This window comes from Nannobrachium achirus, assembly GCF_963921795.1.
Source record: "Nannobrachium achirus genome assembly, chromosome: 15".
NCBI classification, from domain to species: Eukaryota; Metazoa; Chordata; class Actinopteri; order Myctophiformes; family Myctophidae; genus Nannobrachium; species Nannobrachium achirus.
In genome coordinates, this window is record NC_137822.1 from 33,131,690 (window position 1) to 33,145,461 (window position 13,772).

Consider the following 13,772-nt stretch of genomic DNA (forward strand, 5'->3'; position numbering starts at 1 on the left):
AATAGCCAATCTACAGTCAAGCTGACTACGGAGTCCACGTATGGTATCGTGACGCCCCACAAGCCCTAAAAACTAAACTCCAAACAGCCCAAAACAAACTACTTAGGGTCCTGCTTAACCTTCCCTATCAGACTCACCTCACCGCTACTCACCAGTTAAGAGTGGGGTGGCTCAGAGTAGATGACAGAGTACAGCAACTTTCAATGGGCCTGGTGTACAAGATACACTACACCCAGGGCCGTGCTTAGCGATTTGGAGGCCCCAGGCAAACCCCAGTTTGAGGCCCCTGGGTCGGGAGCCATATGCGGGTCGCGGACCAATTTCTAGGGGTCGCGAATAAATACTCCCTTATGTTTTGTTTCCTATATTTTAGCTTTTAATTATTTGAAAATATATATATATATTTTTTTTAACAAGTTTAATAGCCTATAAACTCTAGCACTTTTTCAAAAGAATTCCAGAGAAAATAATAAAAGGAGGAGGGACAAAACAGGGGTTGAGTGTTTTACTCAGGGACACTGCAACACATTGCTAACCTGGCCTGGAATCGTACCTGTGACAACCAGGGATCTGGTTCCCTTGGCAGGCTCACTAACCACTCAGCTATGGATGGCCACAATGTTTGACATATAGAAGATAAAGAATGAGCTTCAACTTCTCTCACCAGAAGCAACTTACACAGGACAGGTAAAGTAATAAGAATAAGAATACTGAGTTAAACATTACATTACATGACCATGTTAACAGCCTTTTGTTAAGGGCCCTTTTACTATTTATATATGAGGGTATTGAGAGCTTGAGTTTGAGAGCTGGTGGGGCACCAAATGAATTTGGGGGCCCTCAAAACGTTAAATATAAATATATACAGTATAAATCTTGTTTATATTTTTAAGGAGACTAAAGTAACTTGTGACATTAAAGCTCTTTTCAGATAAACAGAGCCCATTGTTGCAGCGACAGGCCAACTTCTTTCAGGTGGTAATTAGCTGCATGTCTGTGGCAGAAATGTCATCTAAGGATGGTTGCTTCATGTTAAATAACACACTTCAGCTCAAGTTTCATACACTATTAAACCTATGAATTGAATCAGTGTTATTACTTATAGTGTTTTAAAAAAAACTTAATTATAATAAGAATAAAAATAACTTTTAAGTGCATGTTTTGCAGTGGTTTTCAAAGACAAAGTTTGTCTCACAGGACAGTCAGTGGGTTAAGGCTATACATATCCATTCGAAGTTAAACACATACATTACATGACTATGTTAAGGGCCTTTTTACTGTTTATTTATATTTGACGATAACTCATGGAGCCCCCTGGGTGTTTCTGTTTGAGAGATTGAGAGGCCCCAAATGGATATATTTGGGCCCCTCAAAATGTTAAATATAAATAAACAGTATACAAACTATGCGTGCCATCTTTAAGAAGCCCCAGTAAACCCTGTGAAAGTATTTGAAGTTAAACATCACATTTCATGTTAAGGCCCTTTTTACCCTTCTTTTATATTGATCTCATCCCGGGCCCCACTTCAAACTATCTGGGGCCCCCAAAATGAAATGGAATTGATACACATATATTATATGTATATATAAATATGGGGGCCCTCAAAACTTTTTTTAAATATAAATATATACACACACTTTAGAAATAATGTATCCATTCCCTGCATTGATCCTTCTTAAAGTTAAAGTAATGTACGTGACATCACAGAACAGACACAAAAGAACCGCTTGGGTAATCAGGACCATTGTTCTCTGGTCACACCTTTGAGAGCCACGCTCTTTTCAGATTCTAATGAGCTAATGTTAACCCTCACCCTCACTTCAACTGTTCTCTGTCTCACAGTTGAGAGCTCAACTGGGGCCCCCTGATGGCCATGTTGGTTAAAAAATAAAATAATAATAATAATCTCATGAGGCCCCCAGGCTGTGAGGGGGCCCCAGGCGGCTGCCTATTTTGCCTGTATGGTAAGCACGGCCCTGACTACACCACTATGATACCCAAGTACCTGTCAAAATACTTTATAAACGTTAAGGATGTCCATAATACAACACCAGAGGCAGTGCCACAGATCACGTTCAACCCAGAGTCAACTCAAAGAAAGGGTCAAACTCGTTCTTCTGCTATACCACAAAAATGTGGAATGCCTTACCGAAGGCCATAAAGGAGTGTGGATCACTAGCATCCTTTAAAATTGCCCTGAAAAACCACTTACAGGCAGCAGCCGTTCGCAACTGGTAAAAACCTAGCCCAACCCTACCCTCCCCTGCCCCTTCCTTGTATATAGACCTACTTACTGTTTGTTTAGACTTAGGTCTACTGTTTTCTTTTTTTTCCTTTTCTTTACATATCTACTGCATAGTACTGTGTTCTATTTGTCTGTCATTCAATGTTATATGAGATACTTTAATGGTTTCCTGTTGAAATAAGCTTAGTCTTTTCATGGATCTCCTTTTAGTAGACCTTGTACCAGTGAACTGTACCGTCATGAAACTGTACATTTTCCTATGCAAAACTTCTAATAAAGCCTTCAATCAATCAATCAAGCTCACAACGCGTGTGCGCTTGTAGATCTGCTATTTTCACTAGTTTTGGAGAGGGTGTGGCAGTTTTGACAGTTTAGGTTTTTGCGAGAGAAAACAGGCAATGAAAACCAGACCAAAACAAGCAACAGCCCAAATATTTTGTTGTCAAGGACGAAGGACCCCAAAATTAAAATGTATTTGGAGGGTTAAAGTTCTTGACATAAGCAAGTCCAAATAAGCAACTAAACTAAACTTTTGAAACAAGACCCCCCAAAAAACGCAACGCAACTTCAAATATTTACATGCAACTTACAGGAAAATAAGCCCAAAGTCGCTTATAATAAGAAGACTTGGCAACGCTGCTGGCTGCAGCCCGCGTGTAGGCGGAGTTAGACGGTCCAGACCCGCCCACATCCAGTACGTCACCCAGGAGTACTGTTACCTAAGTTTGTAGTTCTACTACATAATAATGAATACAAAAATGTAATAATTTCATTAAGCATGCGTCCTGCAAAGCTTGGCAAATGTGACCCTGGCTGGCCAATAGCCATACTACAAACAGACACTTATTGTATTGACAAGGAACAGTAGTCAGAACTAGTCACGGGACAAACAAAGCCAGATGCCAAAGCCAAAAAAGAAAAGAAGGTAAGAACTAAGGTTACATTATTTATCTTTTATTATTATTTATATTCTTAGTCTATGGTTCTATGTGGCCACAGGCTTTTGTGGGTGCCACACAACCGCCAGGGGGCCCCAAGGCCAACTTGGACTGTCAGAATCCATTTCTTTTTAAACAAGTTTCCGCGGGAGTTTACTGGAGACTATCAGGACCAAACTTCCGGGTTTAACAGCAGACATACAAGCTCACGTCGCGTCGCAGATGCAACCCGTTGTGAGCTTGTAAATCGGCGGCGGAACCTCGGTGCAGACGTTTGCGCAATTCACTATGGGGCGTAGGAAACTCGTGGATATATTTTCTTTTCCTGTGCCAGGCTTGCTTTACTAGCATGGGCCAAATGTGTCCAGAAATTAATTTGATGACTGAAGCAAAGTAAGACACACCTTTATTTAATACATAAGTACACGCATGTAGGCCTACTTAATTACAATTTTGAGGTAGCATATTTGTACTTTACTATTTCCAATTTCCAATACTTTTACTTCTAGTCCACTACATCTCAGATCCAAATATTGTAGCCTACTTTTACTCTACACTACAATTCTATGAAACTTTAGTTATTAGTTACTTTGCAGATATAAATGATAATATCACCAGTAAGACGCAGAGAATGATTATATTATAAAACACATTAATCCACTTTATCCCTATTTTATACCTAGGCTATTTGAAAATAGCCGATCTACAAGCTCACATGGCATGGCATCTTTTGTTAAATAAATACATTTTTTGTCCCCAATGCCCGGTTATGCAGCTAGCACCCTACCCATTATAGCCTACTCGTCTTTTATACCCATATATGGCGATCTCTGTATCTGTCAGTCTGTATGCCTGTCCCTTTTATGCCCACTAAAGATGAGTGTGAGAGCTATGTGGCCCTCACACCTATGTGACACTGCCGATCTGACTGATATGCCCATGTAGATCTCTATACATGGAGATCCCTGATGTCATCAGCATTTTGCCCATATATGGGCATATTGGTTGGATCGGCCGTTCTGGACAACGGGTCATCCATATTGGGCATATCAGTTGTCCAGAACCACCACTATCACTTACTTCAGTTCATGCTGCATGGCATGCACTCTCTCGGGTCCTCTGCTTGCGAGCCAGGCCATAACAGGCATGCATGGCAACGTTTTTGTGGGTGATGTGATGTCAGACCAGAACTTTGTTTCACGCCAGCGTAAGGTGTTGTGTCGAGAGAGACAGTTGACACGGTCTGAGATCAAGAGACAGATCGATCCAGAAATCGGCAGAAATCGACATATACAATTCAAATAAACTAAACTGATCAATAGAGCTCGAGAGACAAAAAGACAAGACAAGAGGTGATACACGTAAGAGGAAAAGGGACAAGAGAGAGATGATGCGCTGGACAGTGCATGTGAAAGGAGGCCCAAAGAGAGCCGGGCGTGCTGCTGTAGCAGTGGGTAACAAGGGAAAACATTCCCCCTGCAGCCGCCACGGCCACACTGCTGTGCTGATAGGAGACGTGATCTACATCTGGGGGGGGCGTACGTACGCAGACGAATGCTGCAACATTCTGTATGCATTTGATGTCAATGCCCACCGATGGTTCAAGCCTGAGATTTCTGGGACTGTTCCAGGAGCGAGAAAGAACCACTCAGCCTGTGTCTTGAGGAAGGTCATGTATGTCCACGGAGGACACTGCCAGCTGACTAAACACTATAACGATATCTACAAGCTGGACACTAGCACAATGGTCTGGTTCTTAATTAACACAAGAGGCGACCAGGCACCTACTTCGTCATGTCACTCTGCCACCATCATCGGGACTAACATGTTTGTGTTTGGGGGTCAAAGTGAGCAGAACAACTGCAACGACATCAGTGTGTTTGATACCGAAACCAACTGCTGGCTGAGCAAGCCTTCTTCACAGCTCCTCCCAGTAGGTCAGGGGTGGGCAACTTTGATGATGGAGAGGAGAGGGCCAATCTATTTTCACCCGCACTCCAGAGGGCCACAATGCATATACAATCAAAAATAGCCGATCTACAAGCTCAAAACGTGTCGCAGTTTTGAGCTTGTAGATCTACTATTTCTGAATTGGAAAGTATTGGAAAAGTAAAAGAATTGGAAAGTAAAATGTGTATTTAATGTCGAATGCATTTATATGTTCTTATGTTAACTTTATGAACTTAAATACAAATACATTAGACATAAAAAAAGAGTAGTCATTAAGCTACTAATATAGGGGAAACGCCCATGTTGGATGTCTGTGATGTGCTGTTGCATGTTGGGAGATTGTGTCATTGTCTTTGGAGGATACACACCCAATATGTACATCTTAGATTTGAGTCCTAAGAATTAAGTTATAGATTTTATGCAAGCAAGCAGTTACGAGGACCAGTCGATAGGTAGCTCTGTTGTGAGGTAAGAAGGGAACTGGCAGCCATTCTCCTCTCTCGTCCATAGTGCTATTAGTGAGTTCCACTCTACTTAATACGAGGGCATCACCCGGCCTGAGGGCATACCGGTATGCAAGCATGCAATATGCATGCTTCACATTTCTGCAAAATAGAAATATATCTTTGGAAGGTGAAATTCTGGGAAAATGCAATTGTGATTGCACTGACGAGAGTCGTGAGGAATCCACTGGAAACTGAATTACGTCTTACCATTTATATTATATATTGTTATGTCATGTGAAGCATGACAACAGTGACAATAGTGTGTGAAGCATGATCAAAAGCTTATCTTTTTTGTTGTGCAGCCTTACAACCCGGATAACATCACTCAAAAGCTTTACAAAACACAGGTTCACTTTGCTGGCAGGAAATTCCAATAGTGTGTTGCCTATAGCAACCACACTAATTATTATCCTTTCATTGAAGACACATATTGAATCATGACAAATAATGAATGTTTTAAGGAGGAAAATAACAAGCGCAATCTTGGCCAGAGAAAATGGGCATTCTGAGCATATTTACCATTCTCTGATTTATTGTAACAGCAATCTGTCTTGTCACGTTTTGTTGTTAATAGTGAAGTTTATAAAAATTGTTGTTCCTTTTAGAGACATGCCTTGTAGTAGCCTACTATAAACTCACAGTCTGCAGTCATTATGCAGTTATCATGGAAAGACAAATGTTGTTTTTCCATTAGTACATGCAAAATAGGCTAATGAATTTAACTTGTTCTGTATTCCCAATATGACATTGATATGGGATTGATTACATAGTAACTCTAAACCTAATATGTGGCAATACCACCGATATCCTGAGGCTACACTGGATGCAGAACATTCCATGTGGAATATACTGTACAGTATACAGTATACAGCACTGAACGTTACAAAAGGCTAGCGTAGAATATACTGTAAACTGTGACAGATGGACAGTTTCATACACACAAAGACATGGCCACACATGCATTGTATGCTTCTTCTTGATCTGTGTGTGAATTGAGTGTGGTAATGAAAGCTTGTTTACTATAATTGCCTGTGATGAAGAAACCCATGACCCACCCAAACCTCAAAATGACCCAGAGTTATTGCCCGCCATGATGTATAATATACATATGCCTCTGATAATGCTTCTGCCATTCCAGGAGGTGTGATTATTATCCCAGGAAAGCGAGAGGAAGGATGGTGGGCTACGCTGGAGAGGCCTGGAACTGCATGCCGGCTAATCCGCTTTTAATTAGGGTAAGTAGAGGGAGTGTGGGACCCTCATGGATTAGTCACAGCACATTGACAAAGCACCAAGCTGGGACCAGTGTATACGGATGCATTGCCAGTGGCCAGTTAGGGCCACACTAACACCCTCTCATGCGTGTAAAAATGCTCTTCCCTCTCCCAGCGGCTACCTTGGATTTGACCTTTTTGCTTTTAATGCTGAAGGATCTCTGGTCTCCAGTGGGCGAGGAGGATAAGTTACAGCATATGATTCACTCATTTCCCATCCTGGTCTCATTGCTCTCTCTCAGCTGATAGGCTACTCTATCTGTGCTCACCCTTTGCACCCTATTATCAACCCTTTTGGCTAATCCCAGGGCACTTTGTCTTCCTCCTTATGATCTCTCTCTCTCTCTCTCTCTCTCTCTCTCTCTCTCTCTCTCTCTCTCTCTCTCTCTCTCTCTCTCTCTCTCTCTCTCTCTCTGTCTGTCCGTCTATTGTCTTTGGCTATAGAGTTTATCAAAAGAACCAATTAAGACACACAAGTCTATGCTGTCTGTGGAGTTCACAGAATCACTCCAAATTCATCGAAATGATGTCTTCTCATTGGGAGTGTTCTGTCTTAAAGATGTTGTGTCAGTAGGTAATCTCACATTATTATTTGGCTAAAAGACTTGACTAGGTAGGCTACAAATGCATTTTGGTATTACAACAAATCAATTAAGTCAATTTTTCAATTTGTCCTGCCAAGAATTGAGGTAGTTCAGGATGTAAGAATCAATAATCAAGATTCTTTATATTCTTGGTGCTTGTGCATGAACAGCGATGTAATTTAACAGACTGCTGACAGATGAAATTGTAGAGAAATAATACTGCCAGATCTTTTTTTATGTTCCTACAATGGGCAGATCAGACTTGTATGAGGGGGCAGAAAAAGATGTGAGTGTATAACTGTAAGACTGATACCTCTGTCTCACATTCTCCTTTGTGACTGATAGGCAATAACTTTAATTTAAATAAGTATGAGGCCAAGTGGATGCACGACAGAACTCTCAAATTCAAATGAGAGTAAATACAAAGTTTAGTTCACTTCAGTAACCTAATTAGGCAACAAATATTTCTAATTTAATTTCATTGTTTGTTTGTTAATCGTATTTATTTATTTAACAAATATAGCCCCACAAGCGTATGAAAAACATTGTTCACAACCATGAACCTTGGGGTGTCTGACATAAAACCAAAATAAACGTCCAGTATTAGCCTACTTCCTTTTTATCTGTAAGGCTATTTTTCCCCAAAGAAACGTTTTCTGCTATTTTTCTCCTTCCTATTTATTTATTTTATTCATAGGCAACACATCCAGAGCAGCTGGATGTGAACCTCATTAAATAACCTCCAACAGCCAGTGCCTTGCTCGAGGGAGCTTTAATGGGGGAATGGTGGTCATGCTCTTGAGAGGCACTTTATTGATTTGTGGGTTCTTAACATTAAACTATTTCTGCTTTTCTTATCTCACTGGGGGAAATGTGGATCAATATAGCCTACGTTTGATAAACTACTGAAAAATAGGCTACATTAAATCACAGCTTAAGTGGTGCAGGAAAATTACTTTTTTAAATGTAATTTTACTGACCATTTTAAAGGTTAATTTAAAAAAAATCCAGCTGCCAATGAATAAAAGCCCTTCCAACCATTGTGAATGTGAAATAACTGCCAGCAGCAGTCTCTCCACTGGCATAGGCACTGATGGAAGGAGAGACTCTTACTACTAGACATGGCAGCTACTGTTCACAATGTGTAACACTGGGTGGCAGTATTGCTCTCCAAATAACAATAAAAACAACATATCTAGAAGAGTAGCAAGGACTTGATCTGAAATGTGATACTGCCAGGGGCATTGTATGAGGTCTACAAATAGAACATGTTTAAGTTTAATACCAGGAGAGTGCCATTAGAATGAAATAGGCCTCGATTTTTTGGGACAGATGCTTTGGGCTGCACACCATCCCATCACTGGCAATGAACTCAAATCATATATTCAATAGTAGACAATTGTAGACAATTCCTGTTGCATAGTGTAGTACAGGGGTTCTCAAAGTGGGGTTCGGGGTCCACCAGGTGTCCTTGAGGGGCTTCCAGGGGTCCCTAGCAAAATTAGTTAATATAGCATCGATGTCAGTTTAACCACTTTAACCCTATTTTATACATGGGGGATTTGAAAATAACTGATCTACGATCTACGATGTACAAGCTTGTACATCTGCTATTTTCCAAATATTTTGAAAAATTTTGAACATTTTGGAAAGATTTTGAAAAACTAAAACTCTTCCCCTATGGGAGTTCCTGCCACAAAATCATTCAGTTAAATGCAGATCAATCTGGGGGTCCTTGACATGAAAATGTTTGAGAACCACAGGTGTAATATACAGAGTCTTTGGGTGAGGGGAAAGACAAAACAACATACGGTGGAGGGGGGAGTGCACAAACTATTTGTGGCAAGGGAACATAAAATGCAGCATTCTGTTCCGTGAGGTAAAATGATTGAAAACTGATGGTCACATCAATTTGAAGACAATAACCTGTAGTTTTTACAATTGATAGGATAACTGTGCCTAAATATTGGGGAATGTTGGAGGATTCCTGGGTGGCTGAATCCAAAATGGCATTGAAGCAAGATGGTTTACCTTGGGCACACATCACCAAACCCACTGAAACTACATAATATCCCTTCTAGCATCCCTTCTTCTATTTTTTTAGGATAATGTTTCACTTGTAATTTAAGCCTATAAAAAAGGGGCAACGACTCAACTAAATTGCAAGTAAGAATAGTTGGGCCACTGCTTTCATTACGACATTTTGTACAAAAGCTATTTGTCATATTTGCAAAAACATTGCTAGACACCCGGGAGGGTATGAACCATCTTTACCAAGTTTGTGAGAAAGAGCAAGTAGGGTCAATTATAAAATCACACTATATTTCCCCCCGTCTCATGCGGGTCTCAGGGGCCTGCGTTCTCTCAGCGCAGACACAACAGAGAAATCAATTTCCATTATGATATATATAATACCAGATTATCCTGGTAAAAATTCTGCAATGTCTGTGGATAAGCCTTCGACGTATGATGATTTTATTTTTTTACTCAAAAAGTTCACAGTGAAGATGGAGGTCACGAAGGTCACGTCGAAGATAAGCCGGGAACTTGTAAATCCTGCCAATCTGTTTTCAAATTACTGCAGTAACAGCATGCGAAGGTGTTGTTTCCGTGTATTATGGTAATGTAATAGCTCAGGCAGGGTCTTCGTCTGCGCCGCTTCTGTTTTGTTTCCAGGTATGCTGTGACGCACCGCGTTTGGCATTCTGCTCCACTTCTGCAGCCGAAATGAGTTCTCGCTCGCTCCCCCTCTAAACTTATAGAGGATGCTGCGCCCACACAGCTGTTCTCCCCCGAGCCGGGTGTACATAAAACATAAAAGGCGAGCCTATATGAAAAATGCACAGAGCGCTGGAATATAATGTGCTTGATACCCTGCTGCTGACGGCCAGGAGAGAGATAAAGGGAGAGGCCTGCCCCGGATAGCTTCCCTTTTCTACCAGAATTTCGTTTGACTGCGGGCTTGGATGGTTTCCTCCTGCGCAAACATTTACACGCCGTGCTCAATCCGCGGATCACGTTACAGAGATTGATTGTTCGCTTGCCTCTCACCCTTCACTGTTTCATTGGCCAATATGAAATCAAATGGGATTCTTGAAAGAGGGGAATCTGAGGGCTGCTGCTGTGTAGAGTTATGCACGGAACAAGTGGCTGCCTCACAGGCAGACACCAACTAGCGTGTGTGTGTGTGTGTGCGTGCACGTGTGTGTGTGTGTGTGTGTGTGTGTGTGTGTGTGTGTGTGTGTGTGTGTGTGTGTGTGTGTGTGTGTGTGTGTGTGTGCGTGCGTGCGTGCGTGCGTGCGTGCGTGCGTGCGTGCGTGCGTGCGTGCGTGCGTGCGTGCGTGCGTGCCGTGCGTGCGTGCGTGTGTGTGTGTGTGAGTGACCTTGCAAGGCCATTAGGTCAAGAGACCTACTTTATGTGTCTATGGCCGGTCACTTTCATGTAATTGTGAAGCACGCAGGAACAACATTAAACTACAGTATGTAATATTGGATCAACTGAAAATGTTGCAAGCCAATTAACTCACTCTTTTCCATGTCAATTGTAGCATGGTTTTCCTCCTGCTCAATCCAAGACTGGAAATATAACAATGATTTCTGCACAGGCAATTGCCAAAAAGTTTATTTTATTAAAAAATATATGTATGTATTTCCCTTCCTTCTGGGTACAGAATGAAGAAGTGTAAGCAAGAAAACACATTTTCCAGAGAGTGAGGAAAGGGAAAAACCCATAACAAAACAATTGAAAATGCCTTCCGGTCCCCCCGGTGCACCGCTGAGTGCCGGATCGAAACAGACATTACTCTCAGTTCAAGGTGACCCACAGCTTTTACCCCAGTCTTTTCCAACCAAGTGCACCAGCCAAAGTGAATCAATCTATACCACCTAATTCCGCGTAGTGTAGTAAGACAGACGGCCCCGCGCGCGCTCTCTCTCTCCTCTGTACGTTCTAATCAATAGCCAAGTGAAAGCAGGTAAAAATGAGCGCGCACGCAGCTCGCCGGGGCACCCTGGCTGTGAGCGGTTGGTTGGGTGGGGGGGTGGGGGTCTGCCGGGCAACTGTGGTGTGTCAGCGCAGCTCGAGTGGAAGTAAGAGACTAGATCAGGTGCTTTGACCCTGGGGCTGGGAGGAGGGGAGGTGGAGGGGGTGGGGGGTCAGCACACGGGATGCTGGGCTTCTCCTTAGCTAACCCACGCTTTCTGAATAACCAAGCTCCCAGAGACCCAGGCAACTGCAAGATTAGCCCCCACTCAGCTGCAGATCTCCCCTTCTCCATACACACACACACACACACTCTCTCAGGGGTGTCGCACCAAATTCTGGGCCCTGGGTACAAGGATTCACTGCGGGCCCCCGGGGCCGCGCAAGTATTTTGTGCTTTAACTAGGCTATCGAAAAATAGCAGATATACAAGCTCACAGCGCGGCACCGAGTGCTGCGCTGCGAGCTTGTAGATCTGCTATTTTTTTTTTTTTATCTTGAAAATGTGTGCAAGTCTTTGAGTACTTCAAATCCTTCTAAGGTTTTTTGAAAAACCTATGTTTCTATGTCAGTGCATGGTGCTCAAACATTTTCATGTGAAGGACCCCCAAAATCATATGTATTTGGCCACGGACCCCCCATCTCAAAATATTTTGATCTAGGGAACCCTCAGAATCAAAAGTTCGCTTAAATTTTCACGACTTATAAAATAGCAAGCTCACATCAAGCTGTGAGCTTGTATATCTGTTATTTTTCAATAGCTAAAGTATAAAATAATTAAGGCCCACTCCACCTTGGGCCCTGGTAACTCAGTCCCACCTTTCCCCCCCTTGTGACGCCCCTGCACTCACTCTCAGTCTTTCTCCCTCCATCTATCTCTCTGCTTACTTTTCCTATATCGTCTCTCTCTCCCTCCATCTCTCACCCTCTTTCTCCTCTCTCTGTCTCTCTCTCTCTCTCTCTCTCTCTCTCTCTCTCTCTCTCTGTCCCTCTCGCTCCCTCACATCGTTAGCATTTAGATAGACGAGAGCAGAGGAGCTTGGGTAATAGGCTTTTCCCCTCTCCTCCGCCACCATCCATCCATCCATCCATCCATCCCTCCCTGCCTCCATCCATCCGTCCCTCCCTCCCTCCATCTCCTCTTGCTCAAATCAGCTGAAGTAAGAGGGATTAAATCAAAAGAACAACAATGATTATGAGAGGGAGGGAGAGGAATCAGAGAGAGAGAGAGGGAATGGGATCTGGAAGGGGGGAGGCGGTGGGCATAATGCTTGATCGGCTCTGAGCTCATTAACCAAGGCCTTGACAGAATTGATGTTAGGGGTGATTGGAGATTATCACATTTAGGGGATACTTCATTCCCTTATCTCTTTCAGCCCCCCCCCCCCTCCCTTCCTCTTCCTTCTTCTGATGCACAGATTGAACACATATACGCCTCTACACACACACGCACGCACGCACGCACGCACGCACGCACGCACGCACACACACACACACACACACACACACACACGCACACACACTAGGGATGGAACGATATGAACATTTCATATCACGATTATTGTGACCAAAGAAATCTCAATTTACGATATTATCGCAATAATCAAAATATCCCCAAAATCCATTATCCTGGGGTGGAACATTTGCCAAAAAATAGCTGATCTACAAGCTCACAACGTGTCGCAACGCGACGCGTTGTGAGCTTGTAGATCGGCTATTTTTTGGCAAAGAGATTTGGTAGAGAGTGAAAAAAGACTGTATCAAGTACGTATATTATTAATACGTTTTACCAATAGAGGATTTAAGTGGTATATGCAGCTCGGCAAATAAAATGTGAATTGATCCCAGTGCAGGACGATATCACGATAAATTAAATCTCTGCGATACGATTATCGTGAGTGTTTTTCATCACGATAAACGATAATATCGCTTATTGTCCCATCCCTAACACACACACACACACACACACACACACACACACACACACACACACACACACACACACACGCACGCACATTCACCCCTCTCTCTCTTTTCTTTGCCATTCATTCTCCCCGGTTGTCTTTCTCTCGATTTCATCCAGGTCAGCGACGCGCTCCCCCCCGGCCCCCCCAGGGAAGGGAGGGCACTCGCAGACAATCATCAGCACCGGGCCCGTGTGCTTGATCTCCTAATTCTGCTTCATTTAAACTTCATCAACTGTTCCACTGGACCGGAAGCAGGAAAGAATAGAAACAGCTTGTGTGGAAACAGCTTTTCTCTCTCTCTCTCTCTCTCTCTCTCTCTCTCTCT